Source organism: Panthera tigris, chromosome B1 (genome assembly GCF_018350195.1).
Source record: "Panthera tigris isolate Pti1 chromosome B1, P.tigris_Pti1_mat1.1, whole genome shotgun sequence".
Lineage (NCBI taxonomy): Eukaryota > Metazoa > Chordata > Mammalia > Carnivora > Felidae > Panthera > Panthera tigris.
The window spans coordinates 39072399-39088512 of record NC_056663.1 but is presented as its reverse complement, the minus strand read 5'-3'; the positions used below and the strand labels follow the sequence as shown (position 1 = coordinate 39088512).

The 16114-nt window shown below is 36.5% G+C and overlaps 1 protein-coding gene across 2 annotated transcripts in view; it reads left to right on the top strand.

Moving 5' to 3' along the window:
* The window catches only part of PSD3 (pleckstrin and Sec7 domain containing 3), a 734808-nt gene that overhangs the window by 19526 nt on the left and 699168 nt on the right, over positions 1 to 16114 (top strand). For both annotated transcript variants that reach the window (XM_042983313.1, XM_042983312.1), the window contains exon 2: positions 11134 to 11182. The gene's annotated coding sequence lies outside the window, so the exon portion shown is untranslated. The remainder of the gene's footprint in view (positions 1 to 11133; positions 11183 to 16114) is intronic.

Genomic DNA, 16114 nt, shown 5'->3' with positions numbered 1-16114 from the left:
TAACTCACCACAGACAAGGTGAAAAAAAAATCTGACTAGAGTTGTTACAAATAAATGTAAGAACAGAATGAAGAATCGAGAGACCTGCTCCCATGTCCCAGGGCTACCACGTAACAGGCTGTGTGACTGAATGAGTTCCTCAGCTTCTCTGTGCCTCTGGTCCTCACCAGTACAATAATGGGGAATGGGATTAAGGTAGGAGAGGTCTCTTCCAACACTAAAATCCGTGGAGACAGCTTTCTGACAGTGCCACCTCTCCTCTGAACTCTTCCCTCAAGTGGGGTCGTGATCTCCATGCAACTTGATCCATGTACTCACCTTGATGCACTTCTGTGCTCAGGGAAAAGTAATCTCTTCACCTCTGGAAGCACTCTGGTGTGAGTACCTTATATAACTGAATGAGAGAGAGAGAGAGAAGAAATAAAGAAAAGGAAAGAGAAAATAATTAACCAACCAAAAAATTTAAGAAGACAATATTTGTAAATAACTAGAAATCTACAGTATATTAGGGTTGGTTCTATGAAATTACATCAGCATTTTAAATTACCTTCACCTTAGTCTTCATTGTATTTTACTGTTATACTTATCTAAGCTGAAAACTGACTACATTATGTTAAATTGTATATATCTTTTGCTTTCAATCAGTATACAATTGGGTTTTCATCTCCTAAAATGAAGGTTCTATGATCTCTCTGAGTCAGAAATAATATTTTTTGCTCTAAACCTCTTATGTTTTATATTTTTCATATCACTCACCACCTATTTTGTATTTGATTTATTTTTGTCCTTTTGTATTTTACCTTCTAGACTATAAAGTGGTTGACAATAGAAGAGACCAAGTTTTGTCTATTAAAGAATAGCCACAGAATCAAATGCATGGTACTACTCAAAATATGTTTTCTGAATGAATAAAATGATAATTGCATTATTCAGCTTTCACTATGATAAGTTGCATAAAAAAAAATCAGTGGAATGCAAACATTTATTTCTTCCTTGAAGATCATGGACAGTCAGGTAGCTCTGCTTTGGGCTGATAGTCACTTCAGTTCTGCTTCACATGTCTTTTGTCTGAGACTCAAGCTGAAGGAGACACTTCTATCTGGAATGCTCACTTCTAGTTGGATAGCTATAAGAAGGTTGGCAGAAAATCCCAAAGCTTCCTCAAGCATCCATTTGGAATTAACAGGAGTCACTATTTCCCTCACTACTTAGCCAAAGCAAGTCACCCAGACAAACCTAACTTCACTGGGAAATATATTTCCCTTAGGAGTGAGGTAGGAAAGATTCAGAATTAAGGGAATACTTACTAACAAATAATATAATCCACCACAAAGACATTGGAGAATACAGGATGGAAAATAAGCAGCTCCACAAGAAAACTTCAGGGCTATAGCAACAGTGCAACCAACCTAAGTAAGTGCCCTAAAAAACCTCTTTCACATTAATTTTCCATCCTTATATCCTTTCCATCCTTTCCATCCTTATATACCTTCTAATTAGTTAGGACGTTGATATATATATATATATATATATATATATATATATATATATAATCTGTAGCCTGCATGAAAAATATATATAGATGAAGTAAAACTCAAATCAGCTATGGAATAAAATGCAGGTTTCCCCCCCCCAAAAGACTAAGAATGAACAGTTCCTTTCCATTTTAGACCCTGGCTTAGGGAAAAAATGGATAGAGCAGCCTCCATGGAATTAAGTTAATTTAAAAATTTTTGGAGGGGGCACCTGGATGGCTCAGTCAGTTGAGCATCTGACTCTTGATGTAGGCTTAGGTCATGATCTCATTGAGCCTTGCATCGATCCCATCCACACTCAGTGTGGAGACCGCTTATAATTATCTCTCTCTCTGCTCCTCTCCCCCATTCAAGGTCTCTCTCTCTCTAAAATAAAAATTTTTTAAAGTAAAAAAAATTTTTTTGATATATTTTTGAGATATAATTTTGCATATCACAAATGTCACCAATTTAGAGTATTCAATTCAATGGTTTTAATATATTGAAAGAATTGTGCAACCATCATCACAATCTAAATTTAGAAAATTTTTCTCCTCAACATAACTGGTACTCATTAGCATTCTCTGCTTAGTACCCATCCCCTAGCCATAGGCAACCACTAATCTACTTTCTGTGCAATTAGATTTTCCCTCTCTGAACATTTCATAGAAATGGATTCATATAGTATGTTGTCATTTATGACTGCTTTCTTTCACCTAGCATAAGTTTTTAAGGTTTGTGCATGCTGTATCAGTACTTCATAATTTTTTACAGCTGAATAGTTTTCCATTGTGTGGATATACCACATTTAGCTTATCCATTCGTCAGCTGATGGACATTGAAGTTCTTTTCATTTTTTGACAATTATAAACATTGTGTATAGGCTTTTGTTTTCATTTTTCTTGGATATATATGAAGAAGTGGAGTTGCTGGGTCATATGGTAATTCTATCAACCTTTTAAAGAACTGACAAACTGTTTTCTAAAGCAGCAGCACTATTTTATACTTTAATCAGCAATGTATAGGGTTCCCAATTTCTCCACATCTTCACCAACATTTTTTATATCTGTCTTCTTGATTCTAATATCCTAGTGATAGCTCACTGTGGTTTTGATGTGCATTTTCTAAATGGCCAATGCTGTTGAACACCTTTTCATGTGTTTATTGGGCATTCATATACCTTTGTCTAAGAAATACCAACTGGGGGCACCTGGGTGGCTCAGTTCGTTGAGCATCCGACTTTGGTTCGGGTCATGATCTCATGGCTTTGTGGGTTTGGGCCCCACATAGGGCTCTGTGCTGATAGCTTAGAGCTTGAGGCCTACTCCAGAATCTGTGTTTCCCTCTCCCTGCCCCTTCCCCAGCTCACACTCTGTCTTTCTGTCTCTCAAAAATAAATAAAATATTTTTTAAAAAAAGAAATGTCAGTTGAAAGACATTGCTCATTTTTAATTGGGTTATTTGTTTCTTTATTATGGAATTCTAAGAGTTCTTTATATATTCTGGTTATCAGTCCCTCATCCAGTGAGCAATTTGCAAATGTTTTCTCCTGTTCTATGGTTTGTTTGTTTGTTTGTTTGTTTTCATTTTCATGATGGTTTCATAGAATGAAGTCCTTTTGTCTTAGGTTTTAAGCTTTCCTTCTTTCATGCCGATGCATCTGTACTGCTTTAATTGTGATGAGATGCTAGACTGGGTGCTGAAGGCTATGACTTCACATGGCTTTGTCCCCATACCTTGACTTCTCTGTTCATTTTGTCAGCATAAAGGATGTTAAATTAGTACTGGCTGAGATTACCTCCTTAAACAGAAACATAAATCACACTTCCTCTGTTTGCATACCATCTACACTTGAATGAGCCTTGAACAGCTGGATGAGCCACAATTCAACTGTGACTTGACTAGAAGCCCCTAGGGCAATGTCTACCTTCACTTAGAGTTATTTCAACTTTAACTGAAGGTCAAGGTTATCAATGCCTTTCAGTTTAAAGAAGAAACATCACTGCTAGTTCTCCTCTGAGTGATATCACTAGAGAATTTGTTTTTGTTATATTAAGAACTATTTAACTCTTCACATTTAGTCCCAAATAATCTAATCTGGAAAGGCTCAGTTTACTTTTCACGGACTTTAAATCAAGTATCTCCTTTGGAGTGGTGCAGAGGTACCAGAGAAAGCTTCATTATTTCCAGTTAATGTTCCATGACCATGCCTGTGTATTTTCCATCCTCTGATCTAAAACCTAAAGATATGAAATGACCTAATGGAAAATGCTAAACCCATAAATTTCCAAGCATGAATGTGACTTTGTAAACCTGAAATCCCTCGAGAGACCTTTGTTTCCAATATGCAAGAAGGTTGTGGCATGCAAAGCCTGCTTTTAGTTGCAGGCAGTCTTTCAATTAGCAAATTGTAAGCTTGTGGGAGCTATTATAGGTCAAATGTTCTTAAATTTATTAATAAAACTGACTGGAAGCTCAGAACATTTAGGAGCCATTTACGGAACTTTCAGAGCTGTTGGATCTGCTGTGGACAAAGTTAGAGATACTAGTTTTGCCACCATTATTTCCCAATTTCCTCTTTTAATACATTGAAACTTACTTAAAAACATGAAGTTGTGTGCAAATAGCCAACCTCTGTGGGACGGTGACAATGCATATTGTCTCAGGTAGAATTTCCCAAAAGAGGTCCTGAGACAGAGATGACTCCCAGTGGGATTATTGGGTGAGCTCTCAGAAACCACTCCTGTAAGAGAATGAGGGACATGGGCTCACACTGTATTCTCAGCATCTGGGGTGTGCTGAAACTTAACACTAGTTATAGGACGGAGGCCAAAAAGTGAGGTGGGGGCAGGTCTGATGGGGACACATACCTTGTGGGTAAAGGTTTCTACACTGTCTTCAAGAGGGGAATGCTGCTCTTAATAGGGAAGGGTGGCCCACTTCTGCAGAAGTTTGGGGAGTTAGGAGTTTCAAGATTGAAGGGCAAGCTAAAATCAACTCAGATGTCCTTGGCCGGAAGTTTCACCTTTTTTTGGAGGTCTGCTGTTCTCACAATTAGTCCTGAGCCTGGTAGTCACCTTTCTCTGTTTTCTCTGTCTAGCATTTGAGAGCCTTTTTGTATGTTTCAAGGAGGTCCTCTTGTGTCCGCATTTGGCTCTCATTTGTCTGTAAATTGCTCTCAGGTTTTCACTATCTTTTCTAGAATATCAACCTATCTTTGTAATAGCTACTGAATTACATTGTTACTATTTTCTCCAAACTTTTGACACATCTAGTACTTTATACCAGCTACCAGCATTTCCTTCCCCTGGTATAACCATTTCAATTTGCTACTGGTGAAAGTTTTAACAACCACAGTAAGTATTAGTTTCCTATGGCTGCCATAATAAAGTGAATGGCTTAGACAGAAATTTATTCTCTCATGGTTTTGGAGGCTGAAAGTCTGAAATCAAGGTATCAGTAGAACCATGCTTCTCCTGAAGACTCTAGGGGAGAAGTCTTCCTCCTCTTCCTATTTCTAGAGGTTCCTGACATCTCTTAAGTTGTGGCTACATGACTTCATGCTCGGCCTCCATCTTCACGTGCCTTCTTCCCTATTTGTCTCTCTCTGCATATTTCCCCTTTTTTCATAAGGATGACAATCATTGGACTTAAAGCAATCCTGAATCTAAGATGATTTTATCCGGAGATTCTTAACTAATTAACATTTTCAAAGACTATTTCCTTTTTTAAAAAAGTTTTTTAATTTTTCAAGTTTTTATTTAAATTCTAGTTAGTTAATATACAGTGTAATATTAGTTGCAGGACTAGAAGTTAGTGATACATCATTTACATGTAACACCCAGTGCTCACCACAACAAATGCCCTCCTTAATACCCATCACTTATTAAACCCATCCCCCCTGCCCATCTCCCAGAAATCCTCAGTGTGTTCCCTATAGTTATGTGTCTCTTTTATGATTTGCCTCCCTCTATTTTTTCTTTTCTTTCCCCTATGTTCATTTGTTTTGTTTCTTAAACTCCACATATGAATGAAATCATATCGTATTTGTCTTTCTCTGACTTATTTTACTTAGCATAATACAATCTAGCTTCATCCACATCATTGCAAATAGCAAGATTTCATTTTTTTTGATAGATAATATTCCATTGTATATATATGCCGTATCCTCTTTATCCATTCATTAGTTGATGAACATTTGGGCTCTTTCCATAATTTGGCTGTTGTTGATTATGTTGCTATGAACATCGGGCTGCATGTGCCCCTTTGAATCAGTACTTTTGTATCCTTTGGGTAAAAGCCGAGTAGTACAATTGCTGGGTTATAGGATAGTTCTATTTTTAACTTTTTGAGGAACCTCCATACTGTTCTCCAAAGTGGCTGCACAAGTTTTCATTCCCACCAATAGTACAGGAGGGTTTCCCTTCCTCCACATCCTCACTGACACCTATTGTTTCTTGTGTTGTTAATTTTAGCCATTCTGACTGGAGTGAGGTGATATCTCATTGTAGTTTTGATTTGTATTTCCCTGATGATGAGCGATGTTGAGCATCTTTTCATGTGTCTGTTAGCCATCTGTATGTTTTCTTTGGAAAAATGTCTATTCATGTCTTCTTCCCATTTTTAAATTGGATTTTTGTTTTTTGGGTGTTGAGTGTAATAAGTTCTTTATAGATTTTGGATATCAGCCTTTTATCAGATATGTCATTTGCAAATATTTTCTCCCACTCCACAGGCTGTCGTTTAGTTTTGTGGATTGTTTCCTCTGCTGGGCAGAAGACTTTTATTTTGATGATGTCCCAATAGTTTATTTTTGCTTTTATTTCCCTTGCCTCAGGAGACATATCTAGTAAGAGGTTGCTATGGCTGATGTCAAAGAGGTGGCTGCCTGTGTTCTCCTCTAGTATTTTGATGGTTTCCTGTCACACATTTAAGTACTTAATCCATTTTGAATTTATTTTTGTGTATGGTATAATAAAGTCAAAGACCCTATTTCCAGATAAGGTCATCTTCTGCGGTTCTGGATGGACATGAATATGGATGGTGGGGGAGAACACTATTCAATCCACTGTAGATAGCCAGTTTTGCCAGAGACTACTTGTGCTCAGTTTATCACTGATTAGAAGCTCCTTATTGCTAACCAGATGGCAAGCAATCCAGTTCCAAAACCCCAGATTACCTTTGTCGTCCCACTCCTGATACCAACCTCACAAGTTTTATTCTCCAGGAAACAGACCCTGAAACAGAATTTAGCCCACAGAATATTAATTAGGGAATGCTCTTGGTACCTGTGGAAGGGAAGGAGAGGTCAAGCTGCAACAGCCTTAACCAATCCCACAGGAAGCTTTGGAGCTAACCTAAAATCCCCTGTCGTAGTCATCCTGGGTTGGGCCAAAACTGTTAGATGGTTATGTACCAACTTCTATAGTCACTGGATATGCACTACTCTGGGAAAGGCTTGACCTTGAATGAGGTGGCTCTTTGTAGCTGAAGTAATCTCTGGAGGGGCTGGCAACCAAAGACTGTCTGCTGACATACTCCCAGCAGTGGGCAAGAAGTCCTTCCTTCAAGGAGATTTGGGTGGTATGTCATTGTGTCGACCACAATACCTGAGAGGTGAGGATAATAGGGTGAAAATGGAATTACAGTTCAGTGAACACCCAGGCATATCCAGTTCTGAATCTCATGACATAGGACCCATTCTGGGCCCCACTATTTAATAAGTACAGCCTACCAGACCTTAGGAGTAGTTCAAAAGCTGAGCCATGTTTAACACACAGCAAGAAAATCTCTGTGGAGTTAGAAAATGCAGTGGCTATCACTCTATGACTTGGGATATAGTTGTATAATTATGTTAGAGAACAAATAAACTGATATTCAGGAAAAGTTAATTGACTTTCCCAAAGTCATCTAGTTATGGAGGTGAATATGAACTTTAACATTTTTAGTCATTTTAAAAATTATTAAATATCCAAACACACATACAACTGTGGAAAATAATTTAATGAACACCCAGGAGTGCACAACCCAACTTTAAGAAGTCCTAACATTTGGTTGTATTTGCTTCATATACTTAAAAAAAAAATCTTGGGGTGTCTGCCTGGGTGGCTCAGTTGGTTGAGTGTCTGACCTTGATTTCAGCTCAGGTCATGATCCCAGGGTCATGGGACTGAGCCCCACATCAAGCTCCTTGCTTAAGCAGGGAGCCTGCTTAAGATTCTCTCTATCTCTCTGTCTCTCTCTGTCTGTCCCTCTCCCTATCCCTCTCCCTGGCTTGCACTAGCACTCTCACTCTTTCTCAAAAAAAACAAAAACAAAAACAAAAAAACTTAACAGTTAAAGAAAGCTTTTACATTTATTACTCTGACCCTAATTCTCCCTCTCCTTTTACAGAAAGAACTAGTATGAATTTAGTGTTTATCATTCAGATGACTTTTTTGTCTTACACTATCTATGAATGTGTCCATAAATAATTAATAATATTATAAAGCATGTCTCAAGCTTTATGTAAGTGAATCATACCAAATTTATCATTCTGCAACTCACTTTGTTCATTCAAAATTATGTTTTTGAGATTTATTATGAGATTTAGCCATGTTGATACATGTAACTCTATTAATTTAAACTATTTTATAATATACTATTCAATGAAAATGCTATATATATATATGTATATATATATGTATGTATATTCTTTTATTATTGGACATTTGGATTGTTTCCAATTTTCACTTTTATGAACAATGCTGCAATGAAATTCTTGTTCGTGTCTCTTAGAGCACATGTGAATGAACTGGTGAGTATATATTTAGAAATGGAGTATTGGCTTTTGGGACATGTACATCAGGGCTGGGACCAGGGTGAGGCAAGCAAAGTACATGGAGCACAGTTTTCAGGAGGACTTCATTCTCAGGTGCTAACCTGCACTCACATGATCCTGAGAGTGCATGCCTACTTCAGTGTCGTGCCCTGGGCACCTGACTTGACTCATCCTGGTAGACCCCAAGAGCAAACATTGTGAGCTTTCATAAATATCACCAAGTTGCTCCTCCATATGTTTGAACCAATTTACTTTCTCATTGGCAACTTGTGAGAGTCCCATTTATATCACATTCTTGTTAAATTTGATGTCAGACTTTAAAATTTTTTGCTACTCTGATGGATGTGATCCAGTTTGTTAGTTTAATTTACATTTTGTTTATTACTAGTAAATTTGAGCACATCTCCTAAGTTTATTAACCCTTCAGATTCCTTTTTTTATGGCTTGCCTTTCGTATTGTCTGCCTGTTTTTCTATTGTATTACTTATATTTTTCTTACTGGTTTATAAGTGTTCTTATGTTCTGGATCCTAATTCTTTACATTCTATGGGTTGCAGATATTTTCTCCTAGTCTGTCCTTAGTCTTTTATTGTGTCTTTTGTCATATAAAAGTTTTACATTTTATTATACTCAAAAGTATTTATTGTTACATCTGTTGATTGTATTTTTCTCTTCCCCACCCCTGAACCTGGTGTTATAAAAGGTATCTTTATAAATTTTACTCTGAAATCAACAGTTTTACTTTTTACATTTGTTTTTAGTACACTTGAAATGTATTTTTGTGTATGATATAAAGTTTCTACATGAATAACCAATTTTCATAAAGATAATCACTAAAATGTTTGAAAAATATTCCTAATTTTTGACTCAGAAATTATATGATTAAGATTTATCCCAGGGGCACCTGGGTGGCTCAGTCATTTAAGCATCCGACTTCGGCTCAGGTCATGATCTCGTGGTTCATGAGTTAGAACCCCACTGTGCTGACAGAGCCTGGAATCTGCTTCATATTCTATGTTTCCCTCTCTCGCTGCACCTCCCTCATACTCTGTCTCTGTCTGTCTCAAAAATAAATAAAACATTTTTAAAAATGTAAAAGATTTATCCCAAAGAAAGGAAAAGAGGTGTATGCAGAGTTACTAGGATGAAGATCACATCATTGCTTATTATATGGAAGAATTGCAGATAATCCAAATATTTAACAGTGGAAGAATGGGTAAAATGAATTTGATTATTGTTATATAATGCTATATAGTTATAAAAATAACACTTTTGAAGAAAATTAAATGACATGGCAATAAACTAATGATAGAGTCTCATGTGGAAAAGGCCAGTTAAAGCCGTGTATATGTAGGGAATGAATAAATCATGGGGAAGGAAGGTACAGCATAGGGAATACAGTTAATGGTATTGTAATAACGTTGTATGGTGACAAGTGGTAGCTACACTTGTGGTGAGGGTGAGCATAGAATAAAGTATAGACTTGTGAAATCACTGTTTTGTACACCTGAAAATAATGTAGCATTGTATGTCAACTAGACCTCAATTAAAAAAACCCAGTGTACATGATTTAATCTTATTTTGAAAAGAAAAAATATATATACACACAAGATAAGCTGAAAAGTTATTTATTGAACTATTAACAGTTGTTGTCTCTGGGTCATGAAATTATGGGTGGGTGATTTTATTTTATTTACTTCTCTTTTCACAACTATATTTTCTATGTATTATATATTTTACTTTTATATTTATATATTTTTTATATTTATATATTTTACTTAATATATTTTACTTTTTAATAAAAAATTGGAAGTTATTTAAAAATAATCAAGGATTAAGGTTAACAGAGTACTCTTATCTGATTAATGAGGAACAAGTAGACTTTGTTATCTGTAATGTGGTTACAGTGATTGAAAGCCCAGAATCTTAATGACAGGACTGAAGTCAAGCATCCTGCCCACAGTCCTCCATACTTATATGACCACATGTCCTGATTTGGGGTTCAGAAAGCATAATTACATTACACCTACATTATGGGTGCAGAGGTTGTTGAAACCATATAGACTTTCAAGGCAATATCATAACCATTTTTAATCAGGATTTATTTTTATACAAGTAGAAGTCAAAATTGTGGTTCAACAACTAAAATTTCATGAGATAAGTGTAGGCATTCTGGCAGTTATGAAAGACGCCATCTTCTTTGAGAAGAGACAGGAAGTTTCTTACCACAGAAGGATGTCATATATGATTTGAAGACAGCTGCTCTTGAAATTGTGCAGTAAGTAGAAAGTCCAAAATTTCTCCCAACCCCCAGCAAGACACATATGCAGGATGTTTTGTGCAAAAGAAAAAAAAAGAAAGAAAATAAAAGAAAAAGAAAGAAAAAATCCTGAAAAGTTAAAGCTAGAACTATAATTTTTTATATTTTGAAAATTTTAAAAGTCATTAAAAGTAGTAAGATTAATTTAATAGATACATTATACCCAGAAGTGTGCTAGTCAAGGTTAACAACTGACTCTCCAGAGGAATAAAAAACTTCTGCTTTGTACCATTTGCTGATTTCTGTGATGTAAATACTTCCCCCGTGGCCAATTCAAGCCATCGTGGTGACATCCTTGAAAAGGGAGTTGGGGAGAGATGCACAAAATTCACTCTCCCTGTGTGATCCAGATCCAGCACACCACTGATTGTACCCCAATAGCCATAATTACAAATATTAACAATTTTTTCATGATATTTTCCACAAAGGAAATAAAACATTATGAACAATGTTGAAGTCCTCCTTGTTTGTCTTCACAGATCCACCTCCTTATCTTCCTTCCCCAGAGACACCACTATCAAGAATCTGGTATGTATTCTTCCAGACTGCATTTTCATACCTTTATTACAATATATATGTAGTCAAAGCAATAATTATGCTTTTCATATTTTGAATTTTACCTACTACTATCATATTATACATATTCTTCATCTTCCTTTTCTCTCACATTATGTTTATGAAGTTTATTCATATTGTTACATATAGAGGTGGTTCATTTTTTATAACTGCTGATTGTGCTCAATTATTTGAAAATACCACAACTTATTTATCCATCCTCTTATTAATAGACTTTTAAGTTGCTTTCAAATTTTGGTAATACAAGTGATGTTGTAACTGCTCTAGATATATCTCAGTATGTAAAGTTACAATGCTCAGAATTAAAACAAATGAATTGTAGGGGATGGTAATTTTCTACATTAGTAATATTGACAAATACTACAAATTATTCCCTAAGTTTTTGTACCAATTCATACTCCAGGTAGAAATATATGAGTATTTCTTATTTTCATATTGAAAATATTTCATATTTTCATATATGAGTATTTCTTATTTTCATATTGCCAATTTAGAGTATCACAGGGATTTTTAAATGTCATCAACCTTAGGGTATGAAAAAGAACTTGGTTCTAACTGGCACTTCATGGATTACTAGTTAGTTTGAACATTGTATTAGGGTGAAGCCTAAGCTACTGTAACACATAGGCCACACAAATATAGTAGTTTTTAAAAAGGACATTTCTCTCTTGTATAACAATCTTATGTTGGGTAGTCCAGGCTGGTAAGGTGGCTTGACTCCACAGTTATTCAAGGATCTTTCCTTTTGTTACACTACTATCCTGTAGGTCATCATCCTTGTCTTCATGGTTACAACAACAACAGGTTGTTGCCACATACCAACTTTTGGGAAAAGATTAGAGAATTTTTGGAAAAACATTGTTCATAGGCAAATAAGGCAGAAGCTGCACACATCCCTTCCACTCACATTCCACTGGCCCTACTTAGTTTTATAGAGGCGTAGGTGCATCCTTAGTAGGATGCTGGGAAATGTAGTCCTTTGCTGGACAACCATGTGTCCAGGAAGAAGGGAAGAAGGTAGGAACTAACATTCCTTCTTAAGCAGATGTTTGTTGACCTTTTGGGTTTTATCTTCTATGACTCAACTGGTAATACATTTTGTCCATTTTAATTTTGTTTGCTTTTTCTTATTGATTTATAGGAATTCTTTATATGTGGTAGTTTGCTTACTTACAATAAATTTGATCACCTAAAATGTATCAGTACACATATATCAATAAAGGAATTTTAAAATATTCTAGTGTACATTTAAAGGAATTACTTGTTATTTAAACTAGTCATATCACATTCTTTTGATAAATTAAGATTTCCTTTATAAAGTAAATAATTCCCACTCATCCCAATTTTCTTTTTTCTGGAAATATGGAATCTCACCTACTCTGTTTAAAATGAGATGAGGCACTTGGGTGGTTAAGTAGGTTAAGCATCCAACTTCAGCTCAGGTCACAATCTCATGGTTCGTGGGTTTGAGCCCCATGTTGGGCTCTGCTCTGACAGTGTGGAACATGCTTGGGATTCTCTCCCTCTCCCTCTCTCTCTGCCTTTCCCCCATCCTTGAAATAAATAAATAAAGTTAAAAAATAAAATGAGGGGCTCCTGGGTGGCTCAGTCAGTTAAGCGTCCAACTTGGGCTCAGGTCATGATCTCATGGTTTGTGGGTTTGAGCCTGGCATCATGCTCTGTGCTGACAGCTCAGAGCCTGGAGCCTGCTTTGGATTCTGTGTGCATGTCTTTCTATGCCCCTCCCCTGTTTGCACTCTTTCTCTCAATAAATAAATAAACATTTTAAAAATTAAAAATTAATAAATAAAATGAAATGGACCTACAATACTCCATTGACTTCTAAACATCATTGTTTTATGGTAAGTTTTTTAGGTTAACATAAGTTCTCAAAGCTAACACTTAGAAACTTTGTAGTTTCTTAGATTCTGGTGAAATTACTGAACCTATAAGAAAATCTGACAACCTGTATGATGTTGTGGTAATTTTCTTAACCACACTGAGTTTCCATTATCTCAATTGTAAGGATGATATGATTTGCTCTGCCTACTATATGAGATTGTTTTAAGGATTAAGGAAGATAATATAGGGAAATGCTCTATAGAATGCAGAACTTATATAATTGTTAGGACTTAGACTTATGAATAGGATTCAAGTAACATGCATTAGATTTCATTTGAAGTCTCATAAATCTTGTTTTCAGTTCCACAACATACTCTATATATCATCTACACACATATTCCATACTCCATTATCAGGACCTGACTTTTGACAGTCACTACCATCTCTGGGTGTGAGTGTAGGTGTAGGGTGGAAAGACAGCCATGTGGTTGAGCACATCTATGTAGGATAAGACTCTTCTGAGAATTGGTTTTATTCAGGGCTGTTTCTTTCCTAATGACAACCTAGGAGACACTTTCCAGACTGTTTTCAAACAGTTTTCAGCTAAACCTCATCATGTCAAGTTGTGCCTTGGAGTTTCTATTACTGATTCAGGCCAACCCAGCTTGTCATTCATCACTGTTTTCACTAGGGAAAATTCTCAGTTTCCTGGAATTTTGCATCCAGCCTGTCACACACAATTAAACCCCATTACAGTTAGGTGGGAGACATATAAATAACGTCTCCCCCTCTTAACCTGATCCATCAGCTCCTCTCCCCAGTATCTCTGTGCCAGCACAACCCTGCATGGCAGTCCTTTGGTGTGGCCAAGGAAAAAGAGGGCTAATGCGGACAGAGGGGGAAAGAATGCTCTGGAATGTGATTTTTGCTTTATTAGTAATAAACTGATTTTTAAAATTTAGAAAAAAGAATTCTATCAATGCATTAAGAAGTGAGTATATAGAAGTATCATTATTTTATTGATATACTTGAAGTTTGTTTTATTTCTTTTTCTTTTTTTTTTTAATTTATTTTTTTTAAGTCAGCTCCAAGCCCAGCATGGAGCCCATTGTGGGGCTGGAACTTACAACCTTGAGATCAAGACCTGAGCTGAGGCCAAGAGTCAGATGCTTAACAGACTGAGCCACACATGCACCCCTTGAATTTTGTTTTAAAAGTGAGAACAACAGTGTTCTTGTGACAAAATGCAGGACAATTATTTTAATGCTGTGTAGCTTACACCTGCAGATGATAGGTATGCCTAACGGGAAAGACCATCCTGTCTTCTGAGCAAACATGTCCCTAAACTTTTTATTTGCTGCAGTAAAATTAGACTATAATTATGAGGTATTGAAGTAAGGCATATTTCATAGAGATAACATATAATATTAAATTAAAATATATATACCTGTTTGCTCAGTGGATACCAAAGATAGATAATATACCTGCCTATGCACATCATGTGAGGAATTTTCTATAAAAAGTTAACAACAAAATCATTATTTTTTTTATTAGAAACTCTCATTTCTTGGTGCCTGACTATGTTCTAAACACTGTGCTGAGCACATTTTACATGGTCTCATGTCACCACTATTACATTACTGTTTCTAATGAAAAATATACTCAAGGAATCCCAAGGTTTAGAGGGTTATCTGATTTGACTTATACCATTTTACTTACAGCAGCTTTTCCATTAATGTGATCCTCTTCACTTCATGGCACCTAGTAATCACTTATTTCTACTTCTGTCTTTTTGGGGGTAGGATAAGGGCATCAATAGATTAAACTAAGAGCTTGGATAATAAGTATTAGAGATAGAAGGGACCTTGTGAAACCCAAGCCAGCCTTCTGCCTTTAGATGATTATGCACAGGAGGGCAGGAGAGGTTTATCACCTTCTCAATGCCAGACAGCTAGAAAATAGCAGATGGAAACCATAGTCCAGATCTTCTATTAAGATCCTGTCTCCAAGATCTCCCTCTCCTAACTGACTTTTTTTGTGAGAGCAAGAGTCAGTGTGTGTTGATATATGGCACATTTGTGCCATTGGTTCTTCTTGACCAGTTGCACTTTCAAAATCATAGAAAGAAGACATGAGAGTAGAACATGCTTTTAGGAAAAGCAGCTAAGACTAAAATCTATAGCTCTACCCCAAGGAATAAGATCATAACCTTATCCCAGCCCAAGCTGTAACAACATTCTACAGAGATGATGAAACAAACATGTCTTCCTCCTGCTTCACCTCTTCTACTTAAGCATGTCTGTTCCATCCCTCCCATCTGCTGACATTCCAAACCTCAGGGCAGGCTGAGGATCCAGTACATGAATAAAAAGGGAAGGTGCTAAGAGGAACTTTCTGCCAATCTCAAGTGGCTTTTAAAAATGTATAAATGGTAATTAGCATAAACAGAGCTCATTTTAGTGTGTGTTTGTGTGCGTGTGTGTGTATTGGAAAGGGAACACTCTTCCTGGTGACTATGCCTGAATGCTGGTCTTTCCTGACCTAGTGATGAGATTTCCTGCATGGCAAAGAAATAGCCTCTCACTCCATGAAAAGAGACAGTCCCAGAGAAATCTCTGGAAAGACAGATCTAAACAAACATAGACAAGACATTGATTTAATGCAGATGCTGACACTACCAGGAAAATGAGAAGAAAAGGGAATATTTGGGAAGAAGCTGAAGCATCTCTTAGAAAGGAAAGCAAAGGAATGCATTAAAAGACCAAGAATTGGCAGCAAGAAAATTACCTTGTGACATTCATAAACATGTCACCAGAACACGTAAAGAAGTGATTCTGGGAGCAATAGAGAACCTGGAGCTGTAACAGAGGATAAGGAATCCAATCAAAACATGAAGCTAGGGGTGCCTGGGTGACTTAGTCTGTTAAGTGTCCAACTCTTGATTTTGGCTCAGGTCATGATATCACGGTCATGGGATGGAGTCCCTCATTGGCTTCGTTGGGCACGGAGCCTGCTTGAGACTTCTCTTTCTCTTCCTCTTCC